At 45.1% G+C, this 20,283-nt stretch overlaps 2 protein-coding genes and 1 long non-coding RNA gene across 5 annotated transcripts in view; 1 reads left to right on the top strand and 2 right to left on the bottom strand.

Annotated features, from left to right (window-relative positions):
- LOC143372544 (uncharacterized) overlaps positions 1–19,051 on the bottom strand; it is a 37,825-nt gene extending 18,774 nt beyond the window's left edge. Inside the window, exons 1-2 of the mRNA XM_076818822.1 lie at positions 18,609–19,051; positions 16,214–17,366 (exon numbers count right to left, since the gene is read on the bottom strand). The gene's annotated coding sequence lies outside the window, so the exon portion shown is untranslated. The remainder of the gene's footprint in view (positions 1–16,213; positions 17,367–18,608) is intronic.
- The window catches only part of LOC143372540 (uncharacterized), a 46,449-nt gene that overhangs the window by 18,046 nt on the left and 8,120 nt on the right, over positions 1–20,283 (top strand). The window lies entirely within an intron of this gene.
- On the bottom strand, positions 7,270–8,590 carry LOC143372120 (uncharacterized). 3 transcript variants are annotated; one of them, XR_013086214.1, is made up of 2 exons: positions 8,223–8,590; positions 7,270–8,116 (listed from the first exon to the last, which is right to left on the bottom strand). It is a non-coding gene; the product is annotated as an uncharacterized LOC143372120 (long non-coding RNA). The 3 variants fall into 3 exon arrangements; XR_013086215.1 differs by having other exon boundaries at positions 7,270–8,109; XR_013086216.1 differs by having other exon boundaries at positions 7,270–7,959.

The raw sequence follows: 20,283 nt of genomic DNA, 5'->3' as shown, positions 1-20,283 counted from the left end.
ATATATGAGCCGTTTATTTTGAAAAAGGCGTAAGTCCATTTATGTTCGAATCGAGATATTGTAGGGTTTGCGTTGGATTAAGGGGAGGTTCCGGTCCAAAAATCGATTTTTTTTATTTTATTTTTCGAATGTTCAACCTTTTAGGAATACGTGTTTAAAAGGATTTGTTGAAATTCGTAAAATTGCATGGGTAAAACCCGGCCACTCGGCACTCACGTAAAACTTTAAACGCGTTTTTCTCGAAACAGTGTTCTCAAACTCGGTGGGACCTGTATCTCCAAAAGTTATTACCCGATTCGACTGGAATTTTTTTTTACTTTGAAGAATATACTTCTGGCTAGGAGGGATACCAGAAAAAAATACAAAGAATTGAAAATTTATAAATTTTAAAGGCGTTGACAGGACGAAAAATATAGTGAAAAAGTGATTTCAAAATTCAAGTGTCGTTATTTTCTAAGAAATGTCATTTTTGTATTTTTTCTGGTTTCCCCCCTAGCCAGAAGTATATTCTTCAAAATAAAAAAGTTTCAGTCGAATCGGATAATTATTTTTCAAGATACAGGTCCCACCGATTTGGATGAATTTTTTGACGCCTTGACTTTAACGACTCCCCAGTGCCGTCTGCAATGATTAATTATAAAACAAAAAATATATATCTGTAGCTTAAGACATCCTTAATACAATGCACAAAGTCCGATTAAATTATATATAGTAGTTTTCCTTTAATTAATTCCTAAATATCACCTATTTTTGGGGGCTCTAGATCGGAAGGTCCCCTTAAATTTAAAAATATGGGTAACAGATAACATGGTAGTATAATGTTTTTGGGTTCCCAAAGGTGTCAAATTTATCATCCCAATTAGCGTAATTAACATTATTTAAGAAATAATATGTGTTTGATGGCTATGAATGGACTTACGCCACTTTCAAAATAAACGGCTCATATATCTATAGATGTTGCTAAGTTATCCCTTAACCAAAGCTACTCTAAAATTCGTTCCATACGATTAACACTCGAGGTGATCTTTCATCGCCAATCTCCAAGTGATTCGAATCCCATCGGTATTTCCGAAACATCCGGTACACAAGTTCCCCAGCGGCAGAGCGCCCCTTGTTTCCCCGTCCGGTTCGCATTTCCAGAAGGGGGATGCCACTCGATCGGTCATCGAGTATCTCGAAGCGATTCCACCGCGGCCGCGGTCCGTGCCCGGTGAAATATTGCTTTACGCGGCGGAGGAGGCCGTGACGACGTCGGCGTCGGAAGGAAGGAGAGCGCGCTAGGGCTCCCCGAGGGTTGGGACAAGGCGGCCGTGCGGCGACAGGGATGCTTGGCAAAGGAGGAACGAAGAAAGGTGACACGCAGCGCGGAGGTGGAAAAGCGTGGTCTCGCGAGAGGGTAACCGACGGAGAGGGGTGGGATGAAACGAGTGGGAAAAAGCCCTCTGCAATTGCAATCCGGACAAATATCCGGAGCCGAGACGAACGGCAGGCGAACAAAGAGAAAAGAGAGAGTAAAGAGAGAGAACTGGAAGCAGAGAAATTGTGCGAAACGAAACGAAACGAAACGAAACGAAACGAAACGAAACGGAACGGAACGGAACGGAACGGAACGGAACGGAACGGAACGGAACGGAACGAAACGAAACGAAACGAAACAAAACGAAACGAAACGAAACGAAACGAAACGAAACGAAACGAAACGAAACGAAACGAAACGAAACGGAACGGAACGGAACGGAACGGAACGGAACGGAACGGAACGGAACGAAACGAAACGAAACGAAACGAAACGAAACGAAACGAAACGAAACGGAACGCTTTTCTCGCTCCTCTCTAACCCTCCCCTTCTCTCTCTCTCCCTCTATCTCTCCCTTAACCTCTCATTCACTCTCTTTCTATATATACATACATATATATATGCGGCAGTCGATAAACCGCGCTTGCGTAGCTCAAACACAGAGAGCCACTACTACCCCTGCTGCTGTGAGACCTGGTAGACTCTCAGGGGGTGCTTTCTCCCTGCACGCATACCTCCGTTCCGCGTTCCCGCGCAGGGGTGTGGATTAAAGATATTAAAGATACCCAGGTCCGCGCGCGTCTCATCCATCCTCCTTCAACCCACCCACCAGTTCCCCACCCCCACCTGGGTCCGTCGTACGTCCACCAGTCACACCCTTCGCCTTTCATCCTCGCGATATCATTTTCGCCACTGTCCTCCGCGAGTGCCCCTTTCAGCCTCTCCCACCCGATCACCCCCGAACCACGCGCCTTTCTATTTCCTTTTCATTCGTGTTTTCATTCCTTCCCTACTTTTCTCTCTTCGCCGTTTCTAATGAATATTAATCGAGCCCCCGCCACGAACAGATCCGCTTTATCGGTAGGAGTGGGCGGTAGGGAATATTTACGAGCCCCGGCACCCCGTAACATCCTGTTGCTTTGAGAGCGGAAAAGCAGCCGCACGTAAATTCGTTTTTGCATGGTAAACGGGATCGCGACGCGCCTCTCCGCACACCGCGTCCTGCCGACCCCCGTTCTGCCGTGTCGCAACCCCGATAATCCACCCCCGCGCGCCTCGTTTCTCCCCGGCACGCGCGCCCAAGACGCACACGCAATCGATATCTCATAGGTACCCGCGTTGGGGAAAAAAATCAGCCCCCGGCGACGCGGGCTCCGTGATTTTTCGCCCTTTGTCACCGGCGGCCATTCCGCGTGCACACGCGGCCGGGAATTATGCCCGTTGAATTATTTAGTCGGCGTTTCGATCGCCGCAGCGGAGACCGTCCACGGATGATAATGAAAAAACCACGCTTCCGCGGGGGTATAATTAGCCCTAGCACGCCTCCCCGCTGCAATTCCTTCGGCTGGATAGCAGGGACTAATTAACATTGCATTAACGACCGCTGATCACCTCGCCCCTTCCGCGAACACCGTGCACACGTAAGCTGTGTACAGGGTTCGGCTAGGGGGTCGTACTGTTGAGTCTTGTACTCGAAGCACGGACTGAGTTATAGGAGCTTAAGGGAGGAAACCAGGGTTCGGAAAAATCAAAATTTTTGTTGGTGTGTTTTCTTAATTTCAGGGGTCTCAATAACGTATCTACCCTTAAAGTATTAAATTAAAATTGGAAGAGATAACGGAATTATAATTTGTTTGGTGCAGGTAGTGGAACGCTCGGAATTGGCCGTTCGCAGGTGATCGGAGCTCCTTCTAAAACTTCGAACGCGTTCTTCTCGAAACGACGTCTTTCAAACTGGGCACACGGATAACACAGTTAATGAGGTAAAAGAAAATCGACTTTTCGACCGGAACCTCCCCTTAAGGGAAGAACAGGCTCTGCGTGGCTGCATGGAACACTTGAAAATGAAAGTAAAACCGGAGCGCATTCCTAAAGCGCTGAATTCTGTTGCAGCCTGCATAAACGCGCATCTCTCCCGCAGATTTCAAATCCAACAACCGTGTGGGAACTTTCGGTCCCCGGAACAAAACACACACGCCCCAGAACTGGAATTTATCGGGCTCCATCAGCCCGTCCCATTTTTCCCCGCGCATCGTCCCCTCCACGCGAACGGAAGGGTTTAATGGCCCCCAATTTTCCAGCGAATGATTTATTTTACGACTCGAATGTTAATTACCGTGATTTTTCTGTGCGCGGCGTAAGGCTGCCGCGTTTTCACCGGCCATAAAGCACAGCAACGTTCGGCGCGTCCAAGGAGCGTGATTTACGCGTTCATTAAAACACGTTCAGCCGGACAAGGTTTAATCATCGACGCGGTTTCAAGGGAAGTTCCGGTCCGAGGAGCGTTCGGAATCTTCGGGGCTATCGTCCCCGAGCTAGACGAGAAACTTTCTCCCATCCCCCTGCGCGCCCACCCCTGCCTCCCTCTCGTTCCCCCCTTGTTTCCTGTCCCTCGAGAACTTCCTGCCTTCCTTCCAGCCCCCTTTTACCTGTTTTCGCGCGAAACAGTGAATACCTCCATCTGTCAGTCAGGATGTGCTGTATCGAATTACAGGTGTACTCCGCGGGCCCGTTCGATCGGTTTGCGGTTACGGGAAACCGGAGATTAAACGCGTCGTTTCTTCGCTCCTCGCGCCGGGTGGAGCGGCGCTAACGGTGGATGAGGGAGGACAGGGCCGGCGTATACAGTCGATCGTTATCAAATGATTACCGCGTTTCACGGCTATCATCCCCGGGCGGTGTGTTAAGCGGGCGCTGACTGTAATTCAACGACACGCCGGCCGGCCGGCGCGGTCCGCTGGGCCACCTCTGTTTCCCTCTTATCTCGCGGACGGCGATGTGTCTTAATTTTTTACAGCCCGAAGCCGGAATATCACGCCAGCGGTGTTTTCGCCCGGCGACGCCTTCTGTATCGCGTTAAACGCGGATTTATGGCTTCGCGGGGAACGGACGCGACGTGTATATTCTCGCGAGGAGTAGGTACAGTAATTATTCGCTGGAATGGAACTTGCGAGTTCAGGGGACGCTTGGACGGGCATAGTCTGTCTCTCGTGTAAAACATAGCTCGCGGAATTCGGAGATAATGACTGGGGGTGGTCGGTGGACGCATTTTGCAGCGCGGTGGCGATAAGTAAGATTCAAACGAGACGGTTTAAAATTGTTCGGGGTTCTCTGAAGTATCTGGATGCCTGCCGATAATTTATCAATGCTACTAGATGAAACAGTGGGCCACATTGCAGAGTCCAGGATTTCGGATGGATACAGTGATGGTTAAAAGAAAGTTTAAAAACAAACTGAGCCTCGTATTAGGAACACATTTTTTTTATCTGCGTATTTCAATGACTTTCGTTTTTATTTTGTTATTATGAAACCGAATCTTTGTTATAGTACTTTTCAGTAGGTCGCTAAAGAATACATATGCTGCTTATCTTCAAAATGGTACCAAGTTGATGAAAATTTGTGAGATTGTTCTTTCTAATCTACCTGGTGTGCTCCAAAAAATTTAAACAAATTCTATAAACGATTGCTGAGTTATAACGATCTTAATTTTCACTGATTTTACACGTACTCTTATGGAACGAGACTACCTTTTCGGATAAAACAGCTGAAAAAATGTTGAAGGAATAGTACCAATGTTTTCAATTTTTTTGTACATGTAGTATATGGATAGATGGAAATATCTGCCGAGTTTCAATTGTTTTCACTGCACCGTTTTAGAGAAATAAATTATAACTTGAGAAAATTGCGAATTCAGGGCATTTTCACTGCCAAAAGTTTAGCAAATAATGCTTGAGAAAGCACTTGTCAAGTGAAAATACCTTCCTAGGAGTAAAAATAAAACTCCAACTGTCGTTCGAGTACGTTACATCTAGATTTACTATGCGAAACACGAAGATATTCAAGTATTTCTAGTTTCGTATACTTTTGTCTAATATTGTACATTCGATACATCCTTAATAAATGGGTCTCATATTCGGCTACTTTACGCTATCTTTTGTCGTTTTTCCACGACTTGGAAAGAAGAAAAGAGCATCATAGCGTTGGACTGGCCTGCACAATCGCCTGATGCGAATCCAATCGAAAACTTTTGGGGTTTCATAAATCGAAAGGAAACTCTTCAAGGAAAACATATATTCACGGCCAAGCAGTTATCTCGAAAATTTCGAGAAATATGGTCTTTATCTTCGGAGTATGCAGAACAGTTAGTTGAAAACATGCCTAAACCGTGTCAGGCGATTATCGATAACAACGTGGTGGTCTGGACCATACCACTTAGGTAATTGCGTAATATAAACTTTTTTTAAATCTAAAGATATATAATAGTATATAATATTCGAGTACCAAGATAAATAACTGCACATTGCAAAAGTTCAAGCCACACCCCCCAAAAATCTGCCAACATTCCGCTCCACCACAACAGAACTTTCTGCCCAAAGGAATCTCGAGGCATCGGCTAATAAAACCGCAACAGGGCCGCGTAGAAGTCCATAGCCGTTTCATTGGCCTCTATTAGGCGTACGTTCCCGTGGGATACTTTCCCCGATCCCCATTGTTCGATTGCACAATGTTGTTGGTCGTGTGGTAAGTAATCGCGCATTGTCCCGGCGCAGGATGAACGTCAGGGGCCCGTTCGTCGCGGTCTGAGTCAATTAATGGCGCGGTTCCTCGAGACAAAAGAACTGCTCCTCGAGCGGGGCTCCGTGAACCGTGACCTACCACCGAAGGGGTCCGTAAACAATGGCGGTTGGCAAACAAAGTTGGTAACAAAGGCAAACACGATGCCCGCCCTTCAACGTGTCGCGCATAAAGTTGAAGTGCAAGGTACAAGTTCACAGCCACCGCCGACGACGCCCACCCGCCTCCCGGGCACCCCCGGCGTAGCTTAAGTCTCCACAAAATTACCTTTTTTAAAAAAAAGGTACGAAAAAGTGCGCCAAGTATACGCGCGCGCGCGCAGACGAACAAAAAAAAATTGTCGTAAATTTATTAATGCGCTATATTTAGCTTTACAAAATTAATGATATACGAAAATTGCGCCAATTATAATAATGGATATTTGTACAAACAAAAAATGTATTAAATAATATTAAGCAGATATATTTTTATTTTATGCAAATAGATATTTCGATACCAATAAATATTTTATTCAAAATACTTGGCGCTGCGAAACCGAAAAAATGTTAATTGTCTTAGTATTAATAATTTCCAATAACTCCGTTGCAATCTAAACTATATCAGCATATACATATTAGAAACGCAATTTATACATATTTATTACATATATATTAAAGGATTAATGCAATTTATACTTATTTCTTCAGTTTAGCAACACCAATTCGGATCGCAGCGCCAAGTATTTTGAATAAAATATTTATTGGTATTGAAATATCTATTTGTATAAAATAAAAATATAGCTGCTCAATATTATTTAATACATTTCTTGTTTGTATAAATAGCCATTGTTATAACTGGCGCAATTTTCATATATCATTAGTTTTGTAAAGCTAAATATAGCACATTAATAAATTTACAGTATTTTTTCGTTCGTCTGCGCGCGCGCGTATACTTGGCGCACTTTTTTGTACCTTTTTTTAAAAAAGGTAATTTCGTGGAGATTTCACACATTTTGTAGTGTTTATTTATGACTGGATAATTTTTTCACCTCCTCAGGGGTTATTTTTTTTTAAAAATATATTGTATTGTTATTCAAACTATGCACGCCTGCAAAACTTCAAGACAATTGGATTGGTGGAATTGGTTTAAATTTGAGTTTTCAGATATGAACCAAACATACAAGAAGCAAACAGAGGATCGAAGCTGAATAAAATCGTTTAATTAATATAATACTATGTCACAATAAATTTTGTTCTCTGGTAGATCACACTGCATCATCTTCTGCTTCGATTATCTGTAAATATATAAAATCCACATTTTAGTTACAACATAACGTAGAACTTATATAGAAATAGAGTGGCCCTTTGCCATAGTAAGTGTAGAGACTACAAAATGTGTCCAAAGGAGGTGAGAGCTTATGGCAGAAAGTCTTGTCGCAGAAAATTTAAATGCTAATGGTAATAATTCAGCAAAAATGAACCAAGGGATCCAATATTCTTAACGCACAATTTATTGGTGTTGGAATAAAATTAATTTAGTATGTTTATTGACGAATTAAATTAATATTGTTAATAGGAAACTAATAAAATTAATGATTAGCGTGGCAACTACTTTGGATTTTAAAGTATTACGAATGTCTTTCACAAAAGATTGAAAAGAATCAAGGGAGATGTGTTTTCAGCGTACTTTCTTCACTAATGTGACTCGCTCTACACTGCAAGCAATCGACTATAATTTTCTTAATTCTTAATGCTATATCTTTTGACAAATTTTGTCGATTTACCTTGTTTGACAAATTTCCAGAAACTTGTGCAACAGAAGATGCTCCTCTGTCTATCTAACCTTCTCTGGACAACCTCTAAGCCTGTGCGCCCCTTCATTTCTATAAGCTTTACATAGAAACTCTAAATTAAAAATAATTTGCTGGTATAAAAATATCTGGCAAATTAAATGCAACATGTTACAATATATTATTTTGTACAAGCGTGGCTTCTCCTTACAACTTCCAAATCTGTGCGTCTCCTTCGTTTCTATCAGCTCTACCTACTAAGTTTATTAAAAAATTTCAGCGCTTTACCTTGTTAATTGAGACAATAATTCAGTGTTCTAATTGGCGTAAAAACTCGTGACATAAAAAATTTGGACAACTTACCTTATTCGACACTGGGCAGGTTATGCTGGATTGACACTAGCTAGGTTACGTTACTAGCGACCTGAACGCAGCTCCTTTTTGTCTTTCTCGTGCTACGTGAATTGACGGTACATTTCCTCACCCTTTCACGCCCCCCTCTTGCCCACACTTGACGACGACGATGATTAATCTTTCACAACATAAAATTCGGCAAACTGGAAGTTTGCATTGAAATATCTCAGCTCATAAGGCACGTAGGAACAAAACGAAGACACTTTTCTTATATAAATCAAACCCAAGCTATCCATTAAGACCATTCAAAATCTAATCGGATCAACCATTATTGAGATTCGATAATCAAAGGGTTCTTGATAGCGGGTCGTGGCGTAATACAGACACTCTGTGTCTCTTGATCGCGGGCGCCCGCGCGGGCAGGTGGCCGCGAGCCGCGACGGGCAACATACGCGCGCGCCTTTATACGGCCAAGTTCGCCGATAAATCTTCCCCTTATCGCGGCTCGCGTGTGCGCGCCGACGTGCACGCGCGAACGAGCGGGAAAACGCTGGGAAACCGTGGCGAGATTCCACCCACGACGGCGACGTGGAAATAATCCCCGGTTACAAAGTCCTCGATCCTCTCTCGATCTCCACCCCTATGCCCGCTTCGCGTGGACTTCACAGCCTCAGCGCGCGGCGGATAGAGTCGTCGGGGACCTTAAAAGACGAGCGATTAAAGGATATTTATACACCACACCGAGACAAATTCCACCAGCACCAAAACACGATCGGTTCCAGCTTATTTCGGGGATACGATATCCGCGAGAGAGGACAAAAATACGCTTCTGCTCGAGGCTCTAATCCTGGGTGCGTCGGTGTACGCCGTTGTTTTCGGGAGGCTTTCTTCGTCGGCTTTCGATGTCCGGGGTGCTTGCTCTGCATCTCTAATGGTTCGGGAGGGATCGTATCGCGGAGTCAGAGAGGATGGACTCCGAAAGAAGGCTGCGGGACCAGCTGCAGAGCCCGCGCCGAGGAAACGATTCGATTCGGGGATAAAGCGGTTAGGACCCCCTTCCACGTCCATCCTCCTGTTTCTCCCATCTTCAGTTCCATCTCTCCTCATCGGGCCCTCCTCGCTTTCTGTCTGTCGCTTTTTCCCCCGGCGCGGGGGGAGGGAGATGTGTATCTCTGAAAATAGGATTGGCGCGGCACGCATTGTGCCGAGGACACTGTCTCTTTCCGCCTCCGTTTCACCGAGCCCGCCCCTGTGTCTGCCTTGTATTTATAGCCCCTCGGCTTTTCCACCGCGCTTCGCGCCCCACGACCGCTTAATTCGACCGCCCGCGAGAATACGATCTCCCCGGGTCGGCGTGGAGAAGCACCAATAGCCGCGGGCGAATGCTTTCCACCCCGTGCACGCAACAAGAGACGCGACGCCAGGTGGACCCGCTCGCTACTTTTGTAGTCCTCTTTCACCGACCGACAGCGGAGAGAATGATGCGCGCCGAAGAAACGCCGCGCGGAAGGAGGCGGACAGGGGATGGCCTCGTGAACAACCTTTTGTTAGTCTACTCGCTTATAGGGGATGCGAGGAGTAGCCAATGCGCGTATAATAACGTATTTACTTGTAAGAACAAAGCTTACTTTTTTTAAAGCACGCGGTGGCAACCCCGATGTCTGACCCGGCGGCCGAGGGTTTTAGCATTTAACGGAATAACTGACTCCACCTCTCAATTGATATTTCCCAATGGAAGCGCGTAACAAAGTTGCCCATAATGGAATCCAATTCGCAACCCCTGTAAATAACGAGCCGGCCCTTAGATTCCAACTTTCGCGTCGCTCCTAACTTCCTCGGAGCTCGAGGTGGCCCATAGATGCAGTCGAATCCTTTCTTCCTTCGCTCCCAATGCAAATACGCGAGGTTTCCCCGCCTGAGAGGGAAACGGCTTCCATTTTCCGCCACTCCGTCCATTGATTCCTCCGACGAATGATCTATGCGCTCCCAATAAGGAACCTCTCCCTATCGCCTAACTAATTCTTAATTACTCCAGACTGCGCGTTTTACAACCCAGACAGGTTCGACTAGGGATTAAGGGGTTGTACCTAGTCAGGAGGCTGAATAGAGGCGGATGTTTGCGAAAAAGCGGAAGCGTATAATTCTACGGAACCTTTTGCATTGAAAAGAGCAACATTTAAAGAACACTTGGTAACTTTTTTATAGAAAAATATTTATGTTTGTAATAAAAATACGACTTCTAAGGAGCCTTTCTAAAAACGGTCAGAGAGGTATCTCAAAAACTACTGCAACAACCTTTGCGAAATTCTGTGAGCTCTTATTTTAGTTATAAAAATCTAGTGGTAGATCGAAGGATTTTATTTCAATATGCACTTTCGATTTTATCAACGAAAAACTGCCTTTTTTGGAAAAATTGGAACCTTAAATTTAAACTGCCGCCAGTTTGCTTTAACTCAATATTTAGGAAATTCCATCGATTAATCGGAGGATGAACTAAGTAATATACTAACGAAATCTTTTAGTTTTTTGTTATTTTAGCTAACCTGATTCCGAATAGCAGTGCTCACCGCAAACTACTTTTCAAAAAGTGCATAGGTATCGGATATTGGTTGTAACATTCCTATAAGTGAATATTTTTACACGCAAATATTACTGAATATTCCTCAAACGTTGCTCTTTTAAATACAAACAGTTCTGTACCAATATATACTTATATTTTTTTTAAATAAATTCTCAAAGATTCGTTTAATTCGGCTTCCTGACTAGGTATAACCCCTTGAGTCTAACCGAGTCCCACTGTCTATCGTCTAATTCTGAATTACTCCAGACTGTACATTTTATAATCCTCCCTGGTCTAACTGGGGATTAGGTCTCGCCGAGTACCACTGTCCACATCGGCGTCCGGAACCCCTTTTCCCCTCTCGCTTTTTAAACACTGAACTTTGGTAAGTTTATACTAAAAAAGTGAATATATTTAATATCAGTATTAAACTTTTAATCAAATTGGCACTACAAAATGGTATGGAAAAAGCAAGAAGGCTACTCGCGCTGCGTGTTTCATGATCCAATTCGTCGACGTCATCGTCAGGGTTGTTTCTTCATTACTATATTTTTCTTCACCGCCACCCCAATGTGAAGTTGCACCCACACCTGGAAAGAAGTCTGCGAACGCCTTGTCCCTCGTACAATTCTAAATTACCCCCGACTATACATTTTACAACGTTCCATCCACCGCTCCATCTCCATTTTCCACCGTCGATTTAACTCCCTCCACCCCCTCCGAATCGGGGCTGCGAAAATATCCGAGCCGCGGCGTAAACTGTCCCGTCCGCGCTTTCATCTTCCTCCCCCCCCCCCCTTTCCAGACCTTTTTGCCGTGCATTTGTGGCCCATTTTCACAGGCCACGGTTTTTAATGCGGCCGCCGGAATACCTTTTCTCCAGCCACGGGGAAACTAATCGGGGGGTGGAGACCGGCGGCGTGCACGAGCGAGTGCGTCCGTCCGTTCGCTGCGCCAGGTGCGTCGCCATTTAACGCGAGAGACCCGATGGAAGTCGATTGACGGTACAGAAGGTGGCCTAGGGTGCACGCGGACCTGGTCCCCTTCGTTATTAAAATTTCTCACGGGTCCCTTTGCTCCATTTCCCCGTTCCTTTCCCGCTTCCCTCAGCCCCTCCGCGTGTAGAGAGGTTACCGAAGCGGCGAGCGCGACTCCCGCGATAATCATACTTTGCTCCGGTCTCTCATTGTCGGGGATTCGACTCGCTCTCCTGCCACGTCCCTGGGATCGATTCAGACGCATTCGTATCGGGGACTTTTCATCCTCGACTTCATACCCTCGGCGACGGGGAACGCGAGTCGAGACTCGTGCTCGAGGGAGCGGGAGGGTTCGTGCACCGGCAGATTCCTATCAAACTAATGATAAGAGTTATGTACCTTGGACACTTGATCGTGTGCTTTAACGCGTGGGGCTGGGCAGTTGATATCGTATCGTATTTCTGCACGGTTATTTATATTCGCGAAATAGGGGTGCAATAAAGGTTTCCGTGGAGGTCTCCACAGGATCGGTAGACGCGGCTTCTGCTTGGATAATAATTCTAATTTCCGTTTTATGGTATTCAAGTAGTCGATAGTGAAGCCCTTGGATTATACAGTGGCGGGCGGAAGAAAGTTTACAACTTTTGAAATCGAATAACTCTTTTAAAATTGGCCCAAACCACGTGAGTTTCTTTCAGAAGCTAGAAGGATTAGTTTGCTGAGTGACGTGCTTCGTCGTTTTGAAAAAAAATGAAATTGGTCGGAATAGTAAAAAAAATAGTAAAGGTCGTTTCTTAAACTTTTATTTGTGAGCCTGTAATTAAAATTCAAACAAAAGTTTGTAGATTCAAGTAAGTCGTATACTATATGTAAGTTGTATTGTAAAATCACGAAAATCCCGAAATCAGCGATTTTCGACCTTATTCTGCGATCTTTAAGCGTTTTTGACTTTACATTACAGGCTCTCCAAAAAAAGTTTAAAAAACCATCTTTACTATTTTTTTTTTTTGCTATTCCAACCAACCTTATTTTTTTTTCAAAACGACGAAACACGTCACTTGGGAAATTAATCCTTCTAGCTTCCCAAAAAAGCTCATGTGGTTTGGAGCAATTTTAAAAAAGTTGTGCGATTTTAAAAGTTGTAAACTCTTAACCTTTTAAACTGTTAACCTTTATTAGTATGCACGGGGGAAGAGACTTGCCTCGAGTCTTGCGTATTACAGTAGTGAGTAGACAATACGGTGCTCGAAGTTTATCCCCCGTTCTAAATTTAAACAACTGACCCCGGGAATAATTAAAAACCAGACACAGGAGGGAAGTGAATTTTCTCAAGAAACTTTGATCGGTGCTTCGCACGCGGTCTGGCGCGTCATCGCCCCAGGGTGCGTTAACCGTACGCGAAATCCGAGCAAAATCAATGCACCCTTGCCTCGCCGGCCAAGTGAAGCGACCCCGCCGCCCCGCGGAATAAAGAAAATCGTTTAGAGGCGGGCGAGGCGAGACGCTTAATATTAAATATTATCCCCCAAGACCGGGGCAATCTGCGACGGTAGCAGCGCACACATCGGGCATTATTAATCAGCCATTTGAACTGGAGCAGGGAAGTGTTTGTCGACAAGAGCGAGTGGACGTGCGCATGATTTATGAACATCACCGATATTGCCGGCACGGGGTCGTCGGGGGTAGGTATTGCGTTTCGATGCGTGCGCGTCGTTGAAGGCTCTTGAAACTCTGCGGCCTCTCGCGCACTTCTACACGGCGAGCTGGAAATTCAGTTCCGGGGGAAAAGGGATTACAGGAACGGTCATACCGGCGCGTACTTAATACCTGGCCGGCGATATAAGCCGATGTTAATAACGCGGCAGGAACATTTTTGGCTCGGGGAAAGAGGGCAACCCTCCACGGCCTGCAAAAATAGTAATATCCCGTGAAGGGGGTAAGGGTGCATTTCATTAACGAGCCTCCCCCTCGCGAGGAACCGGAGTTATCAGGATTAGAAGTATCCCCCCCATCTTAATATCAGGAAATTAATTATGAAGTTTGAGAGCGGCGGAGGGAGGCTGTAATACAGGGTGGCCAAGTCAAGGTGCAATTGGCCAGCTGGTGATTCCTTACGAAGTAAGCAGTAGAAAGTGTCTACGGAATTTGTTCCATTGGTCGTCCAGTTTCAGAAAAGCGATTTTAGATTTTAAGACACAAAGTGGTCTGGTTATGAAGGAGACTGCTGTACCGTGGAAGCGAGTGTGCTAATCTAAGGGATCCTCGTTGTGATCTTGAAGGGGTAAGCAGAAAAAGAATTGTTTTAAGGCTTGAAGACTTGGGGAATCGGAAAGTAGAGTAATTCACTCCTGATGATTTAATAATAAAAGAGGAATATGCTACTTCTACTAGATTTCTTATTTTATACCTAAAGCTACTAAATAAGTATAGCTCCATGTTAAATAAGTAAAGCTACTAAATAAGTATAGCTCCATGTTCAAAATGATTTTCTTCGAGAACTATATACAACTATGTAAGGAATTGCAAAAAATGTATTCTTTATTCTTCTAACTTCTTCCTCCCCTTGCACCACTATTTACCAAACACCCTGTATATTTTTCCCGAGGGCGGGCTGATTGTTTAATACATTTAACGGTTCGTGGCATCGCGAGCGTTATCCCCGCGTATCGGCGATAAACCATTGAACCGTGGCCGCCTTTGTGTTCGCTGATTTTTGCGAAATCGTATTGCTAGGGGATGGTCGTGGGCAATAATGCTTCTCATGAGCGTTTTAATTCCGAATCCGATTGTTAAAAACGCGTGGTATTGTTCGGATCGCAATCGTACCGGTAATTGCTTTGTGCTTAATTACCACGCTCGACGCTTCGATGAATTGCTAATCAGAATATTAATGAATCGTCTTCTCCATCGCGCGTACTACGGAGAACACGCGAGATACTGTAGTTCCACGATTTGTTTCTAAGACTCGACACAAAAGAGGAAATGAATTTATTTTGTATGCTACGTGCCTTCGCTACAGCCGAATAGATTGCGCAGCTTTAGCGTGGTCTTTTGTTGTTCGAATGACCTTACGAGTGCTCACGCCGAGCACTGTTTACGTTCCGCCCGTTTTCGCGAGACGTGTTTCGACGTCCTTGTTGGCAAATGTGTACCTACGTGTACACGAACAGCGCGCTCGCATCAAGTTTTTAATCAAATCGATCCACATACCCACGACTCGAGACTATTAATAGGAGATATTGCTCGGTAGCTTCCCTTTTTTCCATTTTTTTTAAGAAGATCGATTAAGAACGCTTTCTACTTTCTTCTTTCTGAGCTACATAAGAATCTCGGACAGATTTCTTATCAAAATAGAAGCAAGATAATGGCTCTTATTGCCGCTGTATATTGTATTTCCAACTCTTTCGATGTTTCGAATGTTTTTATCGACTTTTGTGAGCGCATGAACATCTAAAAGTCCCTGTACGCATACTAAGTAGGGTAAACCAACCAGTGAATGACCGAATTGTGGAATCTATGGACCTTTGAGATTAATACTTGAATATGTTTATGTATAACAAGAAAACAGCTGTTGAAATTGCATTTAAATTTATTTTTCTTGAAATTTCTATAAAATAATTACTTATTCTTATCGTAATTTAAAAGAAAACAATTATAAAATGCAAAACGTGTAGAAGCCCAGTAAATGACCGCATACTTTTAATAACAAGTGTACTTATTAATGTTTGCTTAATGCGCGTAACTAAAAATATAGGATATTAAAAGAGCAACTACACTCCATTTATAAACATATAATAATGTTTAAATTTATAATAGACATTTCTACTGGCTAATGGTCATTCACTGGTATGCGGTCAATTACTGGTTGGTTTACCCTAGGTATCATTTGCAGAATTCAAAGGAGGATTAAATATGAACGCACTTGAAATTTCGACCGCATTCTTTCTAGCAGGGAAGAGGACTATTTAACCGATATGCACACAGTGGTGCTCGTTATAATTTATTCGCCAGTGGAAGGGATGTTATTTAAACAGAATTATTAGCATTTACACTGCTCAGAGTAATTAGAGAGCCGCGCACTCCAAAGGGCAGTACGCGCCGCACAAACATTTAGCAAACAGGAAACTTAATTAGACCCCCCGGAATTTCTGAAATAAATTCTCTAATTATTCCAACCAGTATCCAAAAATTTACACAGACTCCGACTCGTCCCACCATAATTTCCCTCCACCCCTAATATAATAAACAATGCCTCGTCGCTCTATTAAAGCCGTCATTCCGGTCTGGATTCTTTTCCAGCCGAACCAGGCGTTCACCTGGCGCTGTTGCTCCAGTGGCGAGCAAAGGGCTCATTCTTTCGCGGGCACAGCTGACTGCGTGTGCCCTTAGACGGGTCTGGCCCGTGACTCATTGTCGCCTGCGTACGCGGCGGCGTGCATAAGCAGGGGGTGGCGTGTACTTACACCGACAGACGTGGAGTTTCAGTACGTGTCCCTGGAGTTGTGCACATCGACCTGGCCCACCGTTGATTCTGCACGCACACGCGCCCGCCCGGAGGTGTCCGCGGGCCCGAATGCCGCGCGAAGCCTCGATCAACTGGCGCACGCACGTTTCATCCAGCCGCGGTGATCGTGGATGAAGTCAGGCCCCGAGGAGCGAAGCCGAGGGCCGGCTCTCTTGAGTCACTGATGCCGCCCAGCCACGTGACTACCCATCCGCGAGGCGGGGGGAGGGTAACACTCGGAATCTCCGCGAGACACGGTCTCCGACCGCGACAGACGCTGGGTGGTGCAACGCTGTGGCGAGCGGTATCGGCGAAGGGAACTGGGGCTTCGTCGAGGGACGAACGACGGAAAAAATGCTGGAGGATGCGTGCGTACGCTTTGCCACGCCGCGAGAGCAACTGAGACAGAGGGTGGTTAGGCAGCGCACGGGACAGACAGGGAGAGACAGAGGGTGAGACGGATGAGAGGTGACAGGGCGAGACAGAGGGATAGACAGAGAGAAGAGAAGAGAAAGAGAGAGAGAGAGAGAGAGAGAGAGAGAGAAAGGAAGAGAAGAGAGGAGGAGAGGACGAAAGACCGCGGTTTCTCCCTGAGATTTCCAGCTGCACTGCAAACGGGAACGGTCACTCCTCACTGAATCGGAGTTTGGCTACCTACTCGCGGCTGTGGGACTTTGGGATCTGCGCAGTGGCTCGCTCGCCCGCCACCCTTCCCCTCCACCGCCGACATCGCCGCCCACCACCGCGACTACCGCCGCTCCCACCACCGCCGCTGCTAACCCCAAACCCCCTATGGCTCCTCCGGAGCTACAACCCTAACCTCGGGCCAGCAGGCAGCGCCCCAACCGCGCCGGCTGGAGAGAGGCTCTCCGAGGCAACGCGTGAACGCGAGATTATTCTTGCTCGCCGAGAATTGCTGCTCTCCGACGAACTTGGCCCCGGAGATTAAATCTGGGCGCGTGTACCGAGGGCGGGCGCGTAGGAAGCAGTCGCGAGTCCAGGAGTACGGGTCCGTCGGCGAGGCCGTGCTCCGAGGAGACGATGCAACCGGGTTGAGGAATGATGCGTCAGGCGGTTGAGCGATGAGTGGGTTCTGCGGGTTGGCTTGCTCCCTGCAACAGGCATTGTCGCTTGGTTACTTAGCACTGTATGACGGGGTGTGTGATTACAAGGGGAGGCTGCAGTTATAAGTTCGTTAGCGTCGCAGACGAATGCTAAAACAGGATCATGTACGTAATATGTAGATTAAGGGCCTCGTATCGAGAACAACCCTTGTCGGTTTCTCGTGCTTTTTAGGAGAGTACAAGAGCACTCTACCATCTTGAAATTTTGTTCCATGGATTTCGATTTTTTCTTTAAATATTAATAATTAAAAAAACGAGGGATGTTTTTATTGCGAGCACCTGGATCGAGCTCTGCTAATTACATCATTCATCATTGTTTATCGTGGTAAGGGGATCGTTTATATTAGCTCGAGAATTATCGGGGCACAGAAATGCTTGGGTTCTCCGTTGTGAAATTTATGCAATTACTGCATTCTCGTGTGAAACGTGTAACGAGTTCGTTGTAATAGTAATAAAATGGTGGGCAAGTGAAATGGGTGGGCTGTGTGCGCGAACCTTTTTTCCCCGATGCTGAATTCACATACCGAATGCGACTCAGTTAGAAGAGTACGCCTAGTATAATTCAACGTTATCGCGACAGAATGTAATAAAAGGATACTAGCGCTGTTAAGTGTGAAGTTAAATCAGGTGTTCGTGTAGAATCAGCTATAAATTCTCTCACGATCGTCTACGTGCAATGTGAGGAATGCTTCGAGACCAATTCTGGGAACACTTTGTCCTTCGCACCTTCGTGCTGTGTGTCAAGAGCTTTATGGCTGACGTCGGTTCTCAGCTTCTATTGTAAGAGCGAGGCTCCTAAATAACCAGCGTTTAAACCAAATCCCCGATCCCCCTCCTTCGTAAAGGGAAACAATCCTGAAGGAGGCACTCCTTTCCTGCATTAAAATCACGAAAGGTTAGAAAAATTCCAGTACCTCGTTGCAGTCGTTGCGATCCCTACGAATTAAAATGTCGCAACCTTCGTTCTATGTACACTCTGAAACCGGAATGCCGTGATACTTTATTTCCGTAAGAGATCGAGACTCCCAGCGTCCCGACGCTTCGATTCCTTCAGGAGGAAGCAACAAACGCGACGTAATTCCCCGGACAACCCGTTCGATGGTCTACGTATATATTCGTGAATGGAAATAGAAGGGAGCGAATTCCAAGAAACGACGAGCGAACTTTACAACCGAAAAGATTTTCTAAGGGAGAGAGAAAAAGAATTCTCGTCCCCGGAGTCACGCTTACCAAAGTTCGTTGCTCCGTACATGTTGTCTCCGCGCGTTCTGCGGCACGCTGGCTGGTTGCCAGAGTCATTCTCACATAATTTCAGGGGTATATAAGCGCGAAAAAATACACGGGACTCGCGGCCATAATTCCGCCATAAATCCATAATACGGGAAGAATCATCGCTCGTGCTTCTTGCCGGATTGAGACGTTAACGTGACTCGGCTTAATTAAATTTCATACGCTCACGTGATAACAGCTATCGCTTCAATTCAACGGGATCGCTGAAGCGCACGTCGAATGGGTTATATACGCGCGTCCATTTTCCTCTGTTCCGTCGCAGATGCTACGATAATGCTCGCCATCGTACGTTTTGCTAATTAACCGAGAGACATCGTATAACAGGCGTTACGGAACGACAACGCTGGAAGATCTTATTTATATTAATAACACGCTCCGCGCAGCGTGTGCATGTGCGCGAAGGTAATCGTGATAAATCTCGAATCCTCCAAGATGGAACTAATCAGGGAACGATTATTGTGATTTTAGTCGCGAAGAAATGCGGTTTGCTCGTTAAGTGGGACAAATGAGACTCTGTCGCCCTCTGGTGTCGAATGGTAGGAACGAATAAATTGCTCGTGCATGGGTAAAGTAGTCCGCTACCTTTTTTCGCCAAGATTACGGGGCACTTACAGGAATACAGTGGACCAAATTTGGAAATTTGTTTACGGAAAAACGCGTGCTGAAATTTTTCCACTTAAATCAACGATTCGAAAGTACAACCGATTACTTTGGTACACAAATAGTTGAAGCTAGATTAAATGTGTTTTCGAAATGAGATTTTAAGAAGATAAGGAAAATAAGAATTGAAAATTGAATATCGTACGAACGTAGGATAGACGTCTATTCCAAGAATTACTAATGCAGAGCAGTTTCTTTTGGTCGGGTACGTGTAAATTATAAACGAATGCAAGTGTCAAATCAATGACCTTAAACTCTGATAACTGCATTAGTGCATCATGAATAAACAGCGTGATTGTGCAATTCGGAAACGAAGTACACACGTGTACAGAACGGTTGCGTATAATCCGCGGATGAATATAAAACAGCCTATATAAAGCTCGCATAACTGTACGAGTTATATCACATCTACACATTTTTAAGTCCCTTATAATACGTCAATTGATTCCGCTCGATGTTATATTTCAGCCTGCCACGGACAAGTCGATCTTTCTTCAGCGCACGCGTGACCCATGAATCAATTGAATTTATTAAGTCACATACTCGCCGTGGAATATTCTTAATGCACCCACTCGTTACACTCTTATGTTCCTCCAATCACAACCTACGTTTTTATCATTCAATTTGAAAGTGAAGCTTCCATTCAAAGGAGCAAGACGTTCCTCAATTATTCAGTATCAAAATCAGAATAACAAAGACTGGTGTTCATTGGGCTGTATAAGATACCTTGGAAGCGTCATCTTTTAGTTTTACGAACAACATTGTATACTAAGAGAAAATAGAAACCCGAACCTTAACCTTAAAATCAGAAAACAACAACAAAGAGATTTTCGTAGCGTTACTTGTCTTTATTTACTAACTTATCATTACCGCGCAGTCGGTAGAGCGTGAAACTAAACGTTTCAACCACCGCAAACGAATTAATAGAAGTATGATAAAATAACGACCCGAAATC

Source organism: Andrena cerasifolii, chromosome 8 (genome assembly GCF_050908995.1).
Source record: "Andrena cerasifolii isolate SP2316 chromosome 8, iyAndCera1_principal, whole genome shotgun sequence".
Lineage (NCBI taxonomy): Eukaryota > Metazoa > Arthropoda > Insecta > Hymenoptera > Andrenidae > Andrena > Andrena cerasifolii.
This window is presented reverse-complemented; position numbering and strand designations above follow the sequence as displayed.